Raw genomic sequence first — 19030 nt, 5'->3', positions numbered from 1 at the left:
ATTTAAGAAAAGAAGCTTATCCGAGACTCTGTTTCTGCATCATCCTTCCTCAGTCACCCTGGCCCTCACACATTCTGTAGTCCTCTGACCTTGGCCAGCAGCAGTTTCGTGGCATAAAGGTAACAAGACTTGCAGGTGCTCTCACTAACAGGGTCAACCTGATATCCATAGCCTGAAGGTTACCACTGCACAGGTGTGTTATGAAGACTCCACCTGCCCCCTGCTCCCTACCAGTGACCACCATCAAGATTTGGGAATGGGATGACAAAGGTTTAGAACTCAGTGTGGCTGCCAGGGAGAGGGTGTTTGAAGTAAATACTAGGAAATGCATCCCTTTTACCTTCCCTCAGGCTGGGGCAGCTTGTCGGGTACTGTGTGGGAGGCGAAGGGTTAGGAGAAGGGGGTTGTGAATGGATGGAGGACTATGAAAAAGGATTGCTTTGTGCTTGCTCCTGTAACTGCCTCTCTTTGAAAGATGGTAGTGAATATAACCATATTAAAGGAATGTTCCTGAGTCCAGCTAGCCTGAGACTAGGAAGACGGGGCAGGGAGGGCAGCACGGCCCCCACCTCACAATCAAGACAGATTTGCACAGATGCCTGAGTGAAGTAGGCATTGATTTGCCTCCTTCCATTTGACCCTCTGCAAGTTGTGCCCAAACCAACCCCAGAGATGCCTCCTTCATCTTCCAATAGCTTCCAGGTAGCAGACTCCTAACACTTTCTTAGTATTCCGTGTTGGTGGGCAAAGAGCAGGGTTTTCCTCACCTCTTCACACAGGTCAGGGGGACCTGGCTAGGTGTCGGTGGTAACAGAGAACTCCTGCAGCCCTGCAGCTTACCATAGCACAGAGAACCTATCTTTGTCCTAGGAGGCACAGTGGGCAGCCTGGCACAGACGGCTGGAGGTTCTGCCCTCTGCAGCATGCTTATAGGACCAACTGTGACCTTATGGTGATCCTTACCAGCACAGTGACCCAGGATGATCATCAAGACACAAGGGGGAAACCATCATTGTCACACTCAATCCTGGAAAATAAGATCTCTCCATCTAGATCTGATCCTGGTGAAAATGTGTTCTATCTCAAGGGAGGCTAACATGGAGACTGCTTCCTTAGCAGTCTTGACTGCTTTTCTCTTCCTGGAAAAGCTTTTAAGAAATCAGAGTAATGGATGGAGAAAGGGTTGGGTGGATCCATGATGATTCTTCTACTAGATTTTATCTCCCTTGAGTAAATGATTCCACAATCCCTCTGGAAAAGATGACCACAAGGTGAAGGAATTTCAGATAAAGGATATTGGGGGTGGGGTGGCTAATGGAGTGGTGACATGATTTCACCTCCCTTAGGGAGGCCCTGACCTTTAGCCCTTGTGCAAGATATTCTGTCAAATTTCCACATTTAAATGATTGAGTCGAAAGAATTGCCTTTTATTTTCTGCATTAAAAATGAAACAACTAAATAGGATAAAACCCACAGATATGTATTTCTCCCCCCCTAGTCTTTTCAAGGAATAACAATCCATTTTCACAGTAGGCAGCTTAGCAAGTAAGTACTTGAAACAGAAATGGGTACAAGCCAAAGGTGCCAGTATCACAGACAGTATCATCAGAAATATGTCTTAAAAATCATAACTACTGGGCTGGGGATGTGGCTCAAGCAGTAGCGCGCTCGCCTGGTGTGCGTGCGGCCCGGGTTCAATCCTCAGCACCACATACAAACAAAGATATTGTATCCGCCGAAAACTAAAAAATAAATATTAAAAATTCTCTCTCTCTCTCTCTCTCTTAAAAAAAATCATAACTACTCAGCCAGGTAGCCAAATGGAAATTTTTTTAAAAAATCCACTAGATTGCATTCTATAAAACAAAAATTTCAGAAAATTTAAAATATAAACAAGAAATTTTAAAAACATATTGGAGAAAATACTTATAGCGTATATGAGTGGTCTAGTCTCCTTACTAGATAAGGAATCATTACTAATGCCTAAAGCCTTTTCTCCATTTCATGTGTCTAGTAAGGTCCCTGGTGAGTAATAAGTGTTCAACAAATAATATATTTTAAAAAGCTATATTTCATTGAATGCCCACAGTCTGCATGTATTGTTGCTATTCCTCCTAGTAAACTAACAGGATTTCCCTTTTACCAGAGAGAAAACTGAGCACAGAGCAGGTAGCAAAGACTGGCTTCGAACTCAGGGCTCTGACTCCCAGAGCCTTCTCCCTTCTTCCCTTTCTGCTGCTTGCCTTTATCTGAATAAATGCTCACTTATTTGAATTGAAAGGCAGAAAAATATGTTTAGCTTACTTAATGAGAAATATGACTTCTCTTTTCAAACAACACCTTACTCAGGAGCATGCCTTAAATTCACATAGTGCTGGTGCTTAAGGAAAATAATTTTTACCTTTATGAGGGAGTGGAAAGGCCCACAGAAGCTCCCAGCTCTCACACTAAATTGCTTAATGATTTAGACAAGTTGTTAAGCTGCTCCAAGTCTTGGAATCCTTATTTGTCATACACAGATAATAAAATCAAGGGTACAGAGAGGTTCAGTAACTTGTCCAAGGTCATGCAATGGTAACCACTAGCACAAGGCATCAGACCCAGGCAGCCCATCTTTAGAGCTGGATAGTTCACAGGCTGATGTAATGTTTAGGAGGAAAGGGGTGTAAGCACACTTTGAAAATGATAAAGTGGACACGATGAAAATAAAATTTAATATACTAAGCCTGGTTTTTGTGCAAGAAGAATAAAAAGTGGAGTTCAAAAGGGATTCCTGAGTGTGCCCTTCTTGACCTAATATCTATTTTTAAATTTCTGTATCTTAAAATGGAAGCTGGTAGACAGATAATCCTCTCCTTACCATCCCTTTTACAGTAAACCAATGTGACAGTACTGATTAATGGATCAAAGTCAACATGCCCACAAGTAGGATTTTTATCCAATTACATCCTTTGAAAAATTGCATCTACTGGGGTGGAGTTTGTGGCATGTGTAATAATGAATCATCAAATAGTTAAGATTGGAAAAAGATAGTACCCCCATAAAACGTGGACTCAGCACCTGTTTCATCTCACTGGCTGGAAGCCAGGAGAGTCAGTGCTAATGACATATTTTAATATCATTCATGTGCTTTCCATTGGATCACTGATGAAGCCAGCAGTCACACGAATACCTCAGTGCACCTCTTGGAAGATGATCTTCATAGTCTTTCTCTCTCTCGCATATATTTTATTTTTCTGAACCATTTGAGAGAAGATTACATATATTATGAAAGAGACATGATATAATATTATGAGGCATTAAGGGGGTGACTTTAGATTTTAGAGTTTTGTTAGCTTTTCTTTGCTGTGACCAAAATACCTGATAAGAACAATTTAGAGGAGAAAAAGTTTATCTTGGCTCACAGTTTCACAGGTTCAGTTTGTGGATGGCCAACTCTGGGGCAGAAACATCATGGCAGAAGGGTGAAAGCTGCTCAGTTCATGGCAGCTGGTAAGGAGAGAGGGAGGTAGGTAGGGAAGGAGGGAGGGAGGGAGGGAGAGAAAGGGGGAGGGGTCAGAGACAAGATATAGTCACCAAAAGTATACCTCCAGTGTCCTACTTCCTCCAGCCATGCCCCATCTGCCTTCAATTACCACCCAGTAACCCATTCAAAATACTAATCCATCAACTGGATTAATCCACTGATGAGGTTACAGCTCTCCTAGTCCAATCTCTACTGCTGCATTTCCTAACAATGAGCTTTTGGGGGGGCATTCCTAGATCTAAATCATGCCAAGTATGTTATTTCCTAAGCTCAAGAGTAATCACTTGTTTAGTCAAAGTAAAATTGGTATCAAATTAAGGAATTTTAACACTGATACATGCTTTTATCAAATCTTCAGTCCCTAAATCCAATTTCATAAATTCTCCCAACAGTTCTTTTTATAGCATTCTTATCCCCTTCAGCACAGGATCAAATCCAGGGTAGCTATTGAATTTAGTTGTCATTCCTCATTAGTCTCCTTAATCTGGGACAGTTCCTCAGTCTTTCTTTGTCTTTCATTTCACGGAAAGTTTTGAAGAATAATTGGTCATTATTTTACAAATAACCCCTTAATCTGGATTTGTTGATATTTCCTCATGACTAGATTCAGGTTATGCATTTGGGGCAAGAATACATAGACTGTGTTGTCCCTCTCAGGGTGTCCTCTTCAGAGGCACACAATATTGGTCTGCCCCTGGTTGGCGATATTTATTTTCATCACCCAGTGAATGCATTGTTGAGTTCCTCCATTGGTGTGATAGTCATAAAAATACATGGCTCATATCTCCTGTTGTGAGAAATGTAATTGATGGATTGCCCTGGCTACTGTGCTCAGAATCCATCTATTTGGGAACCAACTGGCTTCCACTGACTTCTTCCAGCCAATCAGTCAATGGCTACATTAGCATTGCAACTCGTATCTTTTAAAAATTTATTCATTAGTGGGTTTTTTTTTTTTTGATTGTTGTTGTTTGCTTTTTTCAAACTCATTATCTACCTCAAGAATCCAGGGTGATTTGAAGAAAAGTAAAAGAGCAAATGCAGCGAGGCATGGCAAGACATTCTAGTCACGCTTACCAGAACTACCAAGCCCATTACTATGAAAAAAATTTCTTCACACTAAGCATCAAAAATATTTCTTCTTCTGTTTGTATATTCATGTATTCTATTTGTGTGCACGTCCAGTAATAGAAAAGTAAATGTTGGGAACTGTTTTTCTGGGTCATAATTTGCTTATATTTTTGTAAATATATAAATGACAGTAGTTTTGCTCTTAAAGGTTAGACAAAGCACACAATAACAGATCTGAGATTTTTACAGACACATTCAAGAAATGATGAGTAAAGTCTTTTAATGCTAACAATCAATCATAAAGGCATTATTCATAATAAGAATAATATATTTATATACTACTAAAAGGTTTGCAAAAGTCTTCCCCATGTATTATTTAGATTTATCCTCACAATAATCCTATGCTAGGCAGAGCTTGTATTATTATTAACAATATTTTGTGTGTGTGTGTGTGGGGGGGGTGTTGTATTCTTCACAAACAGAAAAATCAAAGAAAGTTAATTGAAATGCCCATGTATCCTAAGAAATGTTTCTGAAACCTGGCTTGAGACATTCCATTCCTGAAACTACTTACTGTTAAGCCTGGAAAATTTCATTTCTTTTACATGTTTAATATTTAATATAATTTCTAATACCCTAGAATCAGTGTTGCCAACCTGTAGAGAACCTTCTACAATTCCTTTTGCTGCATTTGGCAATTGGGATTTAATAAATAAAACAACACAGTTACTGAATATGAATCCTTTTCCTTTGACATTGTTTTAAGTAATTAAAATTAATTAATTTTAAAATTTTAAGTAATTTTAAACCTCTTAGGTTTCCATGGGGTTAATTTAAAAAAAGAGAAAAAAGAATTAAACATTAATAATTAGAGATCTGATTTACCTCTGAAGTGGGATAGGAGAGTTGTTATTTTTTTTTCCCAATAGGAATACATTTCTAAAAAATGCAATGAAAGTTGTGGTTTTATAGACAAAACCTTACTTTTTAGCAAAGTAACGTCTTGGAGTTATATATGTGTCAATTCTCTTTATCACAAGTAATGCTTTTGGCTTTAAGTCTCTTTTGTTTGATATTAATAGAGTTACACAGGCTTTGTTTGGTTAGTATTTGCTTAGTATATCATTATGATTTCAAGACATTTCATTCAAATAGCATGTCGCTGGATTCCTTGGTTCAATTACCATATCTCTATTTGAACTCAATTGTTTATTTTGTTTATATTTATTGCGATCAGTGATATGTTTGGACTTAGTTCTATAATCCTAATTTGTGTCATCTACAAGTCATGCTTTTTTCTTGTTTCTTTCCCCTCTCCCTCTCTTTTACTGGATTAGTGGAGTTTTTCTTTATTCCCTTTGATTTCCTCTCTTTTGGTACTTACTCAACCTTTTAACTCTCTACCTGACCTAGAAAAATCCCAAGTTCATCAAAATCTCATCTCAGGTCACTGTCATTCTCCATCAGCTCTCTTACATGTTCTTTCTTGGCCACTATTTTAGGTTTTTTTTTTTCCATCCCCTTCCCCACACTAATTTTTTTATACCAGGAAATCAGTTATTTTTACTGATTTCCTGGTATAGATGATGCTTATTCAAATTTACTTATGTTTTTACCACTTACCATAGAAAAAAATACTTTTTGTGACCACTTCTTCTTTCTGGGTTTAATTTCCATCTCTCTTTAGTAGCTCTTTTATTGTGTTTCAGTCTTCATCTAAAAACCCCCAGTTTGCAGAACTTCTTTAGATGGAAATTAAGTTCCAGATTACCTAATATTTCCCCTCATCACTTTGGTAATGATGTTCTATTTTCTCATGGCCTCTGCTGTTGCTGAGAAGTCTGTTATCAGCCAAAATAATTCCTTTTTTTCTCTCTGGTTGCTGATTATAAAATTTATTCATCTTTAAGACTTCACTTTATGAGTGTGTTTTAAATTTAATGATTTGAGGTAGTTTTACATCTTGAATCCGAAAATGCATCTTTCCTCAATTCTGAAAAATACTTAGTTTTTGAAAAATAGTATTTTCTTTTGCCCATTCTCTTTTCCCTTGCTTTCTGAAATTCTGGTAAGAAACACATTGGACCTTCTCATTCTCTCTTTTTTTCTTATCTCTTAACCTCTTTTTTTAAATATTTTACATCCCTTTTTGCTTTCTTATATACTCTAAAAATTTCTTTATATGTATCTTTCAGTTCCTTAACTCTATCTTCAGCTATTTTTAAACCTTTGAGTGGTTCATTGAGTATATTTTTTATTTCAATGACTCAAGTTTCACACTTCTATTTTTATAACTGACCACTTTCCTTTTAAAAGTGTCTGCTAAAATTTCTATTTCTTAAGTAAGCTGAACTCAATAAGATGTGAACAGAAAATAAATTCAATATTTCTCAAGTTGCCCACTTAAACTTGATATAAGATCTGGTCTTTTTATGTTTTTTTTTTGGGGGTTGGTGGGGGTGGGGGGAGAAATCTTGAGCAGATCTTAAAAATGTTCTAGCTATTATTAGGTAATTAGGCATCTTGTGATTATTTTTAGACATAGTGCAGTCTAACTTCAGTAACTGTAATGTTCTATTTGATATAGTAATTAAGTTTATGAATTTTATTCAAAATTAAAAATCCCCTGTCCTCCAAGCCTTGAATTTTTCCAGTGAGGAAATCTGAAGTGGGAGAGGGGTTTCTGGTAACTTTGGGATTTTTTTCATTTGCCTAATCTCTAATAACCTCTCCAGGCAATAGTCTAGCTCAGGGGATAGAAGAAAGGGCATAGTATCATGTGCCTGGCACTGTCTTGATCTGACTTTGGGATCATTTGGTCTCATAAGTTGCTGTCCCTTCCTCTCATGGGATGCTTTCATGGGTTTCTTAGAGATAATTCTGCTCCCAAACACACATGGTTTTAGTTTTAGTTGGCTTTTTCGATGCTGTGACCAAATCACCCAGCAAGAACAATTTAGAAGAGAAAATGTTTATTGGGGGCTTACAGTTGCAGAGGTCTCAGTCCATAGATGACTGACTCTATCACTCTAGGCCCAAGGTAAGGCAGAACATGATGGTAGAAGGGCCCAGTGGAGAAAAGCTGCTCAGCTCATGGCAGAGTTAAGAAGGAGAGAGAGAGAGAGAGAGAGAGAGAGAGAGAGAGAGAGAGAGAGAGAGAGAGAGAGACCTCAGGAAGAACAACCCTTCCAAGTGTGCCTTGTGACCCGCCATCTCTAGCCATACCCATCAGCCTACAGTTACCACCCAGTCAGTCCATGGACCACATTTTGAGTAGGAAGACTCTAGTGCATATAAAGTCAGGTTCACTGAATGATATTTTCATTGGTGTAAGATCTAGGGGGAGCACATTTTTTTTATACCTAGCAGTGGGAGAGAGAAACCCCTCATCATACTTGTACAAGTGGGGTCTAGCAGGATATTTTAGAATATGAGATCCTGATATCTATTTCATTCTAGACTTATAGAACTTCAGCTAAAACTGAGAAGAGAAAGCCATTTACAGCAATGTATTTGAATCATTTTATTAATAAAAAATTTACTTATGAAAATGGAAAAATATAACCAAAGTAGAAAAAATCATTATAAATATTAATTTTCAATGTGCTGAACAATGACTTTAAAAAGTCATATTTATATCACCCCTGAAAGTTGCTTGCTTGTGCTTCTTTTCAGTAAGTCCCTAGTGCTCTGATTTTTAATCTCTGTTCCTTAGATTCTTTTGCTCCAGAACTTCATACAAATGGCATGGAATCAAACATTATGAACTCTTCATGTCTGGCCTCTTTCATTCAACTTAATGTTTTTGACATTTATCCTGGCTGTATCATTATTAGTTTATTCCACCCCCTACCCCGGATTCCATTGCTTAGATATATGACAATTTATTTATCCGTTCATCTGTTGATGAACATCTATGTTGTTTCCAGTTTTTAATTATTAAAATTAAAACTGCCAGGAATACTGTTGTACAAGTCTTTTTGTAGACACATGCTTTCATTTCTCTTGAATGAATAACTCCAAGTGAATTTACTGAGACATACAGTAGGTGCATGTTTAAATTTATAAGAAACTGCCAAATAGGTTTTCAAAGTGGTTCTACCATTTTATACTCTCACTGGCAATGTATGAGCCTTGATTTTTACTAGCATTTGACATTCTTAGCCTTTTCACTTTTAGTCATTATAATATGTGTGAGGGGGTATCTCCTGGCAGTCTTAATCTATGCTTCTCTGATGACTCTTGACCATCTTTCCCATGTGCTTATTACTCAGGCACTATATTGTTTTATGAAGTGTCCAGGTATTTTGCTCACTTTAAAATTAGACAGTTTTGAAGGTAAAATGATGGGAAAAATATATCTTTACATGGGTCTTGTAAATAAGCAGGGATTTCTATCCTCATATAGGATAAAGAGGACTTCAAGCCAAAGTTAATCAGAAGGGACAAAGAAGGACATTTCATACTGCTTAAGAGAATTATACATCAACAAGACATAGCAATTGTGAACATTTATGCCCTAAAGAATGGAGCATCTATATACATTTAAAAAAAAAAACCTTCTCAATTTCAAGAACCATAGACCACAACACAAGAATTCTGGGTGACTTTAACACACCTCTTTCACCACTGGATAGATCCTCCAAACAAAAACTAAATAAAGAAGCTATAGAAATTTTAAAAATTCTTCCTTAAATATTTGATAGATCCATGCATGGTGGCTCATGTCTCTAATCCTAGCTGCTTTAGAGGTTGAAGAAGTAGGATTGCTGGAGCCCCAGAGTTCAAGGCCTAACTGGGCAAAATAGTGAGACTGTCTCAAAATAAAACACACATACAAACAAAATTGGATGGAATTTACCAGTGAAGACATCTGGACCTAGACTTTTGCTTGCGAAAAGATTTTAAATTATATATTCAATTTCTTTGATAGGCAGAGTGCTAGTCAGATATTTTATTGCCGTTTCTGTCAGTTTTGTTAAAGGAATTTGTCCTTTTAGTTTAAGTTGTCATATTTATTTGTATAAATTTGTTCTAATATTATCTTATTATCTTTTGGGGGGAGGGCATGGGGGATTGAACTTAGAGGCACTCGACCACTGAGCCACATCCCCAGCTCTATATTGTATTTTATTTAGAGACAGGATCTCACTGAGCTGCTTAGTGCCTTGCTGTTGCTGAGGCTGTTTTTGAACTTGCAATTCTCCTGCCTCAGCCTCCTGAGCCACTGGGATTACAGGAATGGGCCACCACGCCTGGTTCTCGTTACATTTCGATGTGAATGAAATCTGTAGTGATGTCCCTCTTTCATTTTTGATACTGGAAATTCATATTTTTTTCTTCCTTATCTTGACCAATGTATGGGCATACCAAGTTTTATTACTCGTTTCAACTGACCAGCTTTTGAGGTTTCAATTTTCTGTGTTGTTTTGCTTTCTATTTCACTGGTTTCCATTTTTGTCTTTATGATTTCTTTTTTCTACTTTAAAAAAAATTTCTAGTTTTTTAAAGTGAAAGTTTTAGGCAATTAATTTTAAGTTTTATTTCTAATGTAAGTATTTAAAAGTATAAATACTATTTTATTGATTGAGGTATTGGGTTTGAACCAGGGCTTTGTACATGTTAAACAAGCAATCTACCACTGAGCTACAACTTCAATATTTTTAAAAATTTTATTTTGAGATAGAATCTTGTTAAATAGACCAGCCTGGCCTCAAACTTGTGATCCTCCTGTCTCAGCCTGCTGAGTAGCTTATAAACATTCTTATTTATTTATTTAATTCTAATTTGTTACATATGACAGCAGAATGCATTACAGTTCATATTACATATACAGAGCACAATTTTTCATATCTCTGGTTATATATAAAGTATATTCACACCATTTGTGTCTTCATACATGTACTTACGATAATAAATCCATCTCATTCCACCATCTTTTTTACCGCCCCCTCCCTTTCCCTTCCAACCCTTTACCCTATCTAGAGTTTGTCTAATCCTCCCATGCCCTGCCTCCCAACCTCACTAAGAATGAGCCTCCTTAAATCAGAGAAAACATTCAGCATTTGGTTTATGGGGATTGGCTAACTCCACTTGGAATTATATTCTCCAATTCCATCCATTTACCTGCAAATGCCATGACTTTGTTCTCTTTTATTGTTGAGTTATATTCCATTGTGTATATATATCACATTTTCTTTATCCATTCATCTACTGAGTGGCATCTAGGTTTATTCCACAGTTTAGCTATTGTGAATTGTGCTGCTATAAACATTAATGACATTAATGTGGCTGTGTCCCTGTAGTATTCTGTTTTTGAGTCCTTTGGGTATAGACCAAGGAGTGGGATAGTTGGGTCAAATGGTGGTTCCATCCCCAGCTTTCCAAGGATTCTCCGTACTGCTTTCCATATTGGCTGCACCAATTTGCAGTCCCACCAGCAATGTATGAGTGTGCCTTTTTCCCCACATCCTTGCCATCACTTATTGTTGTTTGTATTCTTAATAGCTGCCATTCTGACTGGAATGAGATGAAATCTTAGAGTAGTTTTGATTTGCGTTTCTCTAATTGCTAGAGATGTTGAACATATTTTCATATATTTGTTGATTGATTGTATATCATCTTCTGAGATGTGTCTATTCAGTTCCTTGGCCCATTTATTGATTGGGCTATTTGGGTTCTTTTGGTGTTTAGCTCTTCGAGTTCTTCTTGGATAGGCAGAATTTATAATTGTCAAAATGACCAGACTACCAAAAGCACTATACAGATTTAATGCAATTCCAATCAGAATATCAATGACATTCCTCATAGAAATAGAAAAAGCAGTCATGAAATTCATCTGGAAAAATAAGAGACCCAGAATAGCTAAAGCAATCCTTAGCAAGAAGAGTGAAGTAAGTGGCATCACAATACCAGAATTTAAACTATACTATAGAGCAATAATAACAAAAACAGCGTGATATTGACACAAAAATAGACTGGTAGACCAATGGTACAGAATAGAGGACATAGAGAATAACCCACATAACTACAGTTATCTTATATTAGACAAAGGCACCAAAGACATACATTAGAGAAAAGATAGCCTCTTCAACAAATGGTGCTGGGAAAACTGGAAATCCATATGCAACAAAATGAAATTAAACCCCTATCTCTTACCATATACAAAACTCAATTCAAAGTGGATCAAGGACCTAGGAATTCAACCAGAAACACTGTACCTAATAGAAGAAAAAGTAGGCCCAAATCTCCATCATGTTGGATTAGGCCCCAACTTTCTTAATAAGATTTCTGTAGCACAAGAATTAAAATCAAGAATCAATAAATGGGATGGACTCAAACTAAAAAAGCTTCTTCTCCACAAAAGAAACTATCATTGAGTTAGTTTTAAGCACTGCTTTGGTGATATGTAATTTTTTCATTATTAGTTCAAAATAGTTTCTAAATTATCTTGTGATTTCTTTGTGGGTTATTTATATGTGTGTTGCTTGATTTCCAACTATTTGGGATATTTCATAGATTTTATTTTATTTTGTTGCTATTTCTATTATCTTCAATTTTACCACAGTTTTGGCCAGAGAACAATTTCAGTTCTCTTAGATTCACTGAAACTCATGTTGTGATTTGGAATATGGCCTATCTTGGTGAATGTTGCACATATACTTAAAAACACATTTATTTTATAATTGATGGAGATGATGTTTCATAAATTCCAATTAGGTTAAATTAGTTGACAGCATTATCAAGATATTCTATAATCTTATTTTTTGTCTGCCTGTCCTATCGATTACTAAAAAATGTTGAAATCTCCAATCATGATTATAGATTTATTTGTCCCTTTAGCTATGTTAATTTTTATTTCATATATTTTGAAGGTCTGTTATTTGGTAGGTTAAGCTTTTTATCATCATAAAATCATACTTTTTTCCTAGTAATAAATTCATTTTAAAGTTATTATAGTATAATAATGACTCTTTTTCATTGTCACTGCATTTGGAGGTATGTACTATTACTTTATTTGTGGTTGTAGACATTGAGTGAAATTGGCTGAAATCATTCAGCTGGTAAATATGGTAGAGAGTAATAAAGTTTTTGAACTTGACAATGATTCTTAGAAGTGAAATATTTTAATTAATATAATCATTTATAATTCCCACAACATATCTTATTTTTATTCTCTTGGTTTTCATAATTTTTTATCTATATGTTTATTCCCACACATGGGTCTTCTTACTAATTCTTGTATTTTTCCCCTAGTTGTTTGCCTAACTATGTCTGTACCATCACACACAATATAATCAAAGTTAACCACGTCCAAGTCATTAAGATGAAACTAAGATTTGAGCCCCTAAAAAAATCTTCTTACAGCAAGAGAATTTAGAATGACATATGTTTTTGTTGTTGTTGTTAAGTAAAATATTAATGACTGCAAAGTCAAGTTTAAAATCAAGTGGTATAATTATTACAATGTGCTTCCTTCATAATATTACAGAATCCTCTTTTATTTTATATTATTTTTTAATTTCAAACTTTATTACATTAAACAGATTACTGAAAACTACTTAGCTCTTGATGTTCCACTTTAAATGAATCAATCCTCAATTTTAAATGGACTAAAAGTTAACAGCTCAGATTGTTTTTATAGTACATTCGTATCTGAGTCCACTGTGTTATTATTCAAATTACACAAAAACATTAAATATTAATCTGGCCAGTATCCATCAAACCCAATTGAAAAAAATCAATCCCGGAGATGAGAATGTTAGTGTCATATTTCAGCCTTCTTTTGCAAAACAAGGGGAAAAGTTTAGTGCATACAATGCAGAAAATTCTAGCAGGATTTATTTCAATTCTTTTCTTTTTCAAGTTTACCAGAGTAAATATTTGTGCAGCTGAAAGTGTTGCTAGTAGCAGGTTCTTTTTGGCTGCCTCGGGCAAGGCAGATATCTCACCCTAGCCTGAACATCAGGTTTGGAAGAAATTAGTCCATTATATAAGGTGTTGCCATTGTCCACACACAGCTTCATGTTTGCCTGCGTGGACCCTCAGCACCACACAGTTGTTTGATGATACTGTGTTATGTATACATATCTCAGGCTGCAAACATAGGTAGGCCAACCTAAATATTTTTGTAAAAGTGAATCTAAATTCTATCTTGAATTCCCTATATTTATCACTGAGAGTGAATTTTGTCTTGTCTCTTTTCAGGCAAACTCAGCAAATTCAATGGGCTCCATTACTTTAAGTTTATACTTCTGTCCCTCCCATTTTCTCCCTGTTGTGGCATCTAAGTTTTGAAGGGACTTTGTAGAACACGGGTGTTCAGACAGAGTTGGTGAGTCATAAACATCTGATTCAATACATTTTTTTGAAAAGTGATTCTCTCTTCTAATCTTTGGATTCTGTCCCTGCTGCCTCTGTCCCCACTCACTGCTGATGCTCTTCTTTGGATTGTTATCAGCAAAGAACTGATAATAATAGTGCTGTTCTGCGTTACTCCAGGGCCCACAGAAAACTCAATAGTGTCCCCTGAGTCCAGCAACGCCATGTTATCACTTCAATATTGCCATTTCCATGGCACCATAGCATGAAGCACATAGGCATGAATATTTCCTATACAAGTTGCAGATGGAAGTCAGGACACAGTATTCTTTTTGTGTTAGTTAGGATGGGTCAGGTTATGCTATGCTGAATGCTTCCCAAATATAAGTGGCTTAGATGGTCAAAGGTTTATTCCTCACTTTTCTAGGCTTCCTGGGTCAGCCCTGGAGCCATTCCACACCCTCTTCTCTCCTGGCCATGGGATCCAGCCTGTTGGAGCTGGTATTGCTGATATCAGGGTAGAGGGAAAAGAGAGTAAAATGAACCTGGTCCTGCTTAGTAAAGCTCACACATTATTGGCCAAAGCAAGTCAAGTGGATAGGCTTGAGAGCTATGCACAGATAAGTGTAAGTCTCTCCTAGAACAGCACAGGTTACAGTTCTAAATACAACTGACCACATTGTTCCTACATTCCTGAACTGAAGGGAGGATCTAAGATTCTCTAATAACTTAACCTGAGGAGTGGTGAGATGTCAGAAACCCCACACCCCTGGCTTTCAGTGTTGTTTCTTTTCCAAATTCTCCTCCTGGAGTCAGGAAATCCTATCTGGTCTCCAGGGAGGGGCATCGGGTTCTTCATCTGTTCTCTTCTCATGGATTGTTTGTGGACATAAAGTTCATATTCTGCTTCTTTCTGCAGTTGGCCCTTTGAAGCTCCAGAGAACCCACCTTTTACAAATCACCAATCTTGGTGTTTAAGATCATTATTTTTGTTATGAGTGTAAGAAAACCTAGTTAGGAGCCAAGTAGCTGAAAATAAGCTTTCTTTGCTCTATTTCTTTTTCTTTTAAAGATTTGTTGTTTATCTTTTTGTTTTGTATTGTCCCTTGATTAGTGGTGGGCTGAGGAGTCACAGGGGCAACAAAGGAAGGTAATCAAAGAAAACCTCAATTATTATATCCAGATGCAAGTCCATCACAATGGGAAATAGTGAAGTGGCTGAATGAAACCTGGGTGCTGGTACTCTGAGTGACTTTTAGAGCTGGATTCCCTGGGTAGTGAATTGCTGTCGCCCATCCCACGGTCTCCAAGGCTCATTGAGAAGAATGTATAAAAGATTTACAATGCTGGCTTCCTGCTTTCTTTAGGACCTTTCCTTTAAGAATAACCATGTTTGTCCATGGCAGAGGACTAGCCAAGCTCACAAGTATGCTCCACTAATACCCAAGTGAACCCATATGAGATTAGAATGAAGCAGAAAATGAGTAAAACAGGAACCTCAATTTAAGAGTCTGGTTTCTTGGACCATTTAAAAGTTAACAAACCCTCGTATCTCCATTAGACTATATACATTTTCTTTTACTTATGATTATTTGTGAATAACTTAAAATATCATTTTAAGATTTGGAGTTCTCAATTTTATACATGTTTGTTACAAAACATTCTGAATATATGGAGAAGTATATAATAAACAAAATATACATAATCCCACCTCCTCTAAATAATAACATTTAACAGATAGGATTATTTATTTGTGGTGCTTTTTCTTTCATACAAATAAACATAAGCTTTTAAAAAGGGAAAAAAATTGATTATGTTGTTTTGTATTCTAAAAACAGAGTGATGAATATATTCCTATGTTATTTTACTTTCTTTGAAATGTGATTGTTATAGCTGTGTAATCTCCCATCCTGTGGTTGTATGATATTTTATCTGATCAATTTCGTATTTGACTTTTTGGTTAGATGTTTATGTTCTTTTTTAACATTTCAATTATGTAAATCATACTGAAATGTTTACATTGGTATTAAAGCATTGGTGTTTTATGATAACTTCATAGAAGTGAAATTACTGGATCAAATGTTATGAACATTATTAGGCTCTTGATATATCATAGTTCATCCTACCCAAAACCTCACAAATTATAAGATGTATCTTTATTATTTATGTATTTTATATCTGTAAGGAAAAAAATGCCAATTAAACCTAATGCTTTCTCATCACTTTCAGCTTTTATCAGTATTGAAAGAATTTTCCTTATACTTATTTAAACATAAAATTAGTTTATATTTTATTCTTGTATATCCACAAAGGAGAAGCAAAAACCCTGGTTAAGGTATTTACTCCTAAACTTCCTGATTCTGAGTCACTCTACAACTTTGTGTGGTCCATGATCTGAGTGCTCATCAGAAGCGCCTTGATGCAGCATTAAGCAACAAAAAAAGAAAGAACACGCTCCTTTCTTTGCTCTAGAATTTCCTTCCAACCACTGCCCTACATTCTTAAAATTTGGTGCACATGGACAGGCAATGGCAGCTTAGCCACAACTGCTGCCTGGTTGACAGCAATTGTGAAGCACTACTCAATTTAGAAATATTAAAAATGCACTTCTGGGATGAATGAATATGTCGTATTGCAAATTGTCCATCACAAAGATTTTACCAATTTGTACTCTCACCAGCAGCACAAGTGCTACTCATATCCTTTAATTCTTAGTGAATATGGTGGGATCCTTAAAATAAAAACACCTTTACCAATTTGATAGGTGAAAAGTGATATCTCATTTTAACTTACACTTATTGTTAGACTAGCTGAAATTTATTTTTATATATTTCTGGTCACTTGAGTTTTTTCTCCTGCCAATTGTACATATAGTTGGTTAATTTTTCTGTTTTGATGTTAATCTTAACTCTTAAGAGTTCCTGCATGATTCCCAGTTAGTAATGTAGGAAGCCAGTTAGTTAATCTTTCATCTATAATATGTTACAAATAATTTTCTATCCTAGTTTAGTTTAATTTTTACTGCAATTTTTAGGATTATTTTTGTATTTATGTATATATATATGTAGTTAATATTTTTCTTTATGATTTCTTCCCTTGTTTTTATGTTTAAAAGTTCTACTAAACTTGAAATCAAATAAACATTAATCTTTATTCCTTCTAATTACTTCATGGTTCTCTCTTCTTTTTGACAAAATTAATTCATTAATGTGTATTAAAATTTCTTTAAGTATCTATCCTTATTTTTCCTCAACAATGACTTGTACCAGTGCCACTAAGACTTACCTCTCCTAATTATTTAAATTTAAGATGTCAACTTATTCAAATATACTCTTATATTTCCTGGGATTTGTGTGGCATAGCTTTTCTCTAGTCTTGCCCCAGTCTTAGGTATTAAGGTGACCACATAATTTAGTAACCAAATAGATACCTTTGCAAACAAATAATGCTTAGATGATAGATACAGATCTGGATTGTCCTGGACAAACACATTATGCTTTTAGTAATTTTAATGTCTGTTAAACAAGATTCCCTTCATGACTTTTATTTTCAAAACCAGCCACTCTATTCTAAAGCATAAAAATATGCAAAATTCAAAAGTGATAGGATGAATATCTGTGTTTTTATTTCTTCATATGTAAACTTCTGCCATACTTCATGTGGGACATGGTTCGCTCAATCTAAATGAATTTGCATTGATTTTGATTTTTTAATTTATGGTCTATTTCTATAACTTCCTGCTGTCTTCCACTTGAAGTTACTCAGATGTGGTTGAGAAATACTGCACAGGTGACCTACTTGCTTACACCACCTCTTTTTTCCTTTGGTTTCTATGCAGTTACCTGTTCGATCCATCTTTTTTCAGAACCATATAGTTAACTGTGATTTCAGGTACCACTTAGGTCTCTCACTTCACATTATTCCAGTGTCTCACACCATTCACCTGCTGTAGGCATCCTCATCCATCATTAGTAGAGATAAGTGAGTTTCGACAGAGCCTTGGTTCAGATGCTCCCCAAAATAAAGGACAGAAAATCCGTGAATTCCAGCCCACATGACCCCAACTCCATGCTGAGTCACTGGGCAGAGGAACATAGCCCTATTTCCAAAGATCCAGAGAGGAGGTATCCCTGGAGTCCCATATTGCTTCTGACTGTGGCAGGAGGCAGACAATTTAAATTTTTATTTATTTACCTTACAGAATTTGTGCTCTAACATGTAAATGCTGTCTGGCACAGGCTCTCCAAGGATACAATTTCTTCAGCCATTAGGTTTCTGTTCTCTCCAGCACTAAAGAATGTCCTGTTTTCCTCTTATAGAAACAATTTTATGAATCTTTGTGTCTCCAGGAACATAAAAACACAAGGAAGTTGATCAGCAAATGTTTTTTTGAAAAAGTTTTGAAAGACTTTCCAGTTAGTGACCACTATTGGAAAGTAAAGATCTTCAGGCTTGCCAATTTTGATGTTAATTTTAATTTGTTTTTTTCTACTATAAACATTTTGGTAAAGAAATGAGATATCCCAGACCCAACTGAAAGAAAGAAAGTTTGGGTGAGTATTTACTGAGCTTCATACCAAAAATTTGGATTTGGGGCTCAAATCCAATTCTTTCTTTTAGTTTTCTTTTACCTTTTGTCCATTTTCCCCCCTGCTCCTGCTCCCAAGTCTTTATCACTGCACCTGTTTTCCTAAATCACTTCTTGCCTTCCCCTCACAACTTACCCACATTTGTTAAAACAAACAAACAAACAACAACAACAACAAAACCCCAAACAATAGTAGCTAGAATGTCTTTCTCCTTTTGCAACAATAGGTCCCCAGACCTATTTCTCTTTTCTCCTTTAGGATTCATGAGTTAAAGGTAGTTGCACCTGGCTCTGGAGAATGCCTGTTCTCCTTTGCAGTGCTCAAGTTCAGGAAGTTCCCAAATTGCAACATAATGTGTTTCCAAAGTGCCTTTGTTAGAAAGCTGTTTGTAATTTGGAACAGATTTTCCCAGCAAAAGGCTCTAAGTGGTGTTTACAGTTCCCAGGCCAGCTTACAACTTAACTTAACATACTACACATTTGTTGAGTTAAGTATTCACTAAGTACTGGTGGGTGAAAATTCT

The 19030-nt window shown here is 36.0% G+C and overlaps 1 protein-coding gene across 2 annotated transcripts in view; it reads left to right on the top strand.

Annotated features, from left to right (window-relative positions):
- The window catches only part of Lpar3 (lysophosphatidic acid receptor 3), a 100287-nt gene that overhangs the window by 1371 nt on the left and 79886 nt on the right, over positions 1–19030 (top strand). The gene's annotated exons all lie outside the window — the stretch shown is intronic.

This window comes from Marmota monax, unplaced genomic scaffold, assembly GCF_021218885.2.
Source record: "Marmota monax isolate L192 unplaced genomic scaffold, Marmota_monax_Labrador192_F-V1.1 WCK01_AAM20220418_F8-fsc00046, whole genome shotgun sequence".
In the NCBI taxonomy this organism is placed as follows: Eukaryota; Metazoa; Chordata; class Mammalia; order Rodentia; family Sciuridae; genus Marmota; species Marmota monax.
The sequence above is the reverse complement of the archived record's forward strand: the minus strand, read 5'-3'. Positions and strand labels throughout refer to the sequence as shown.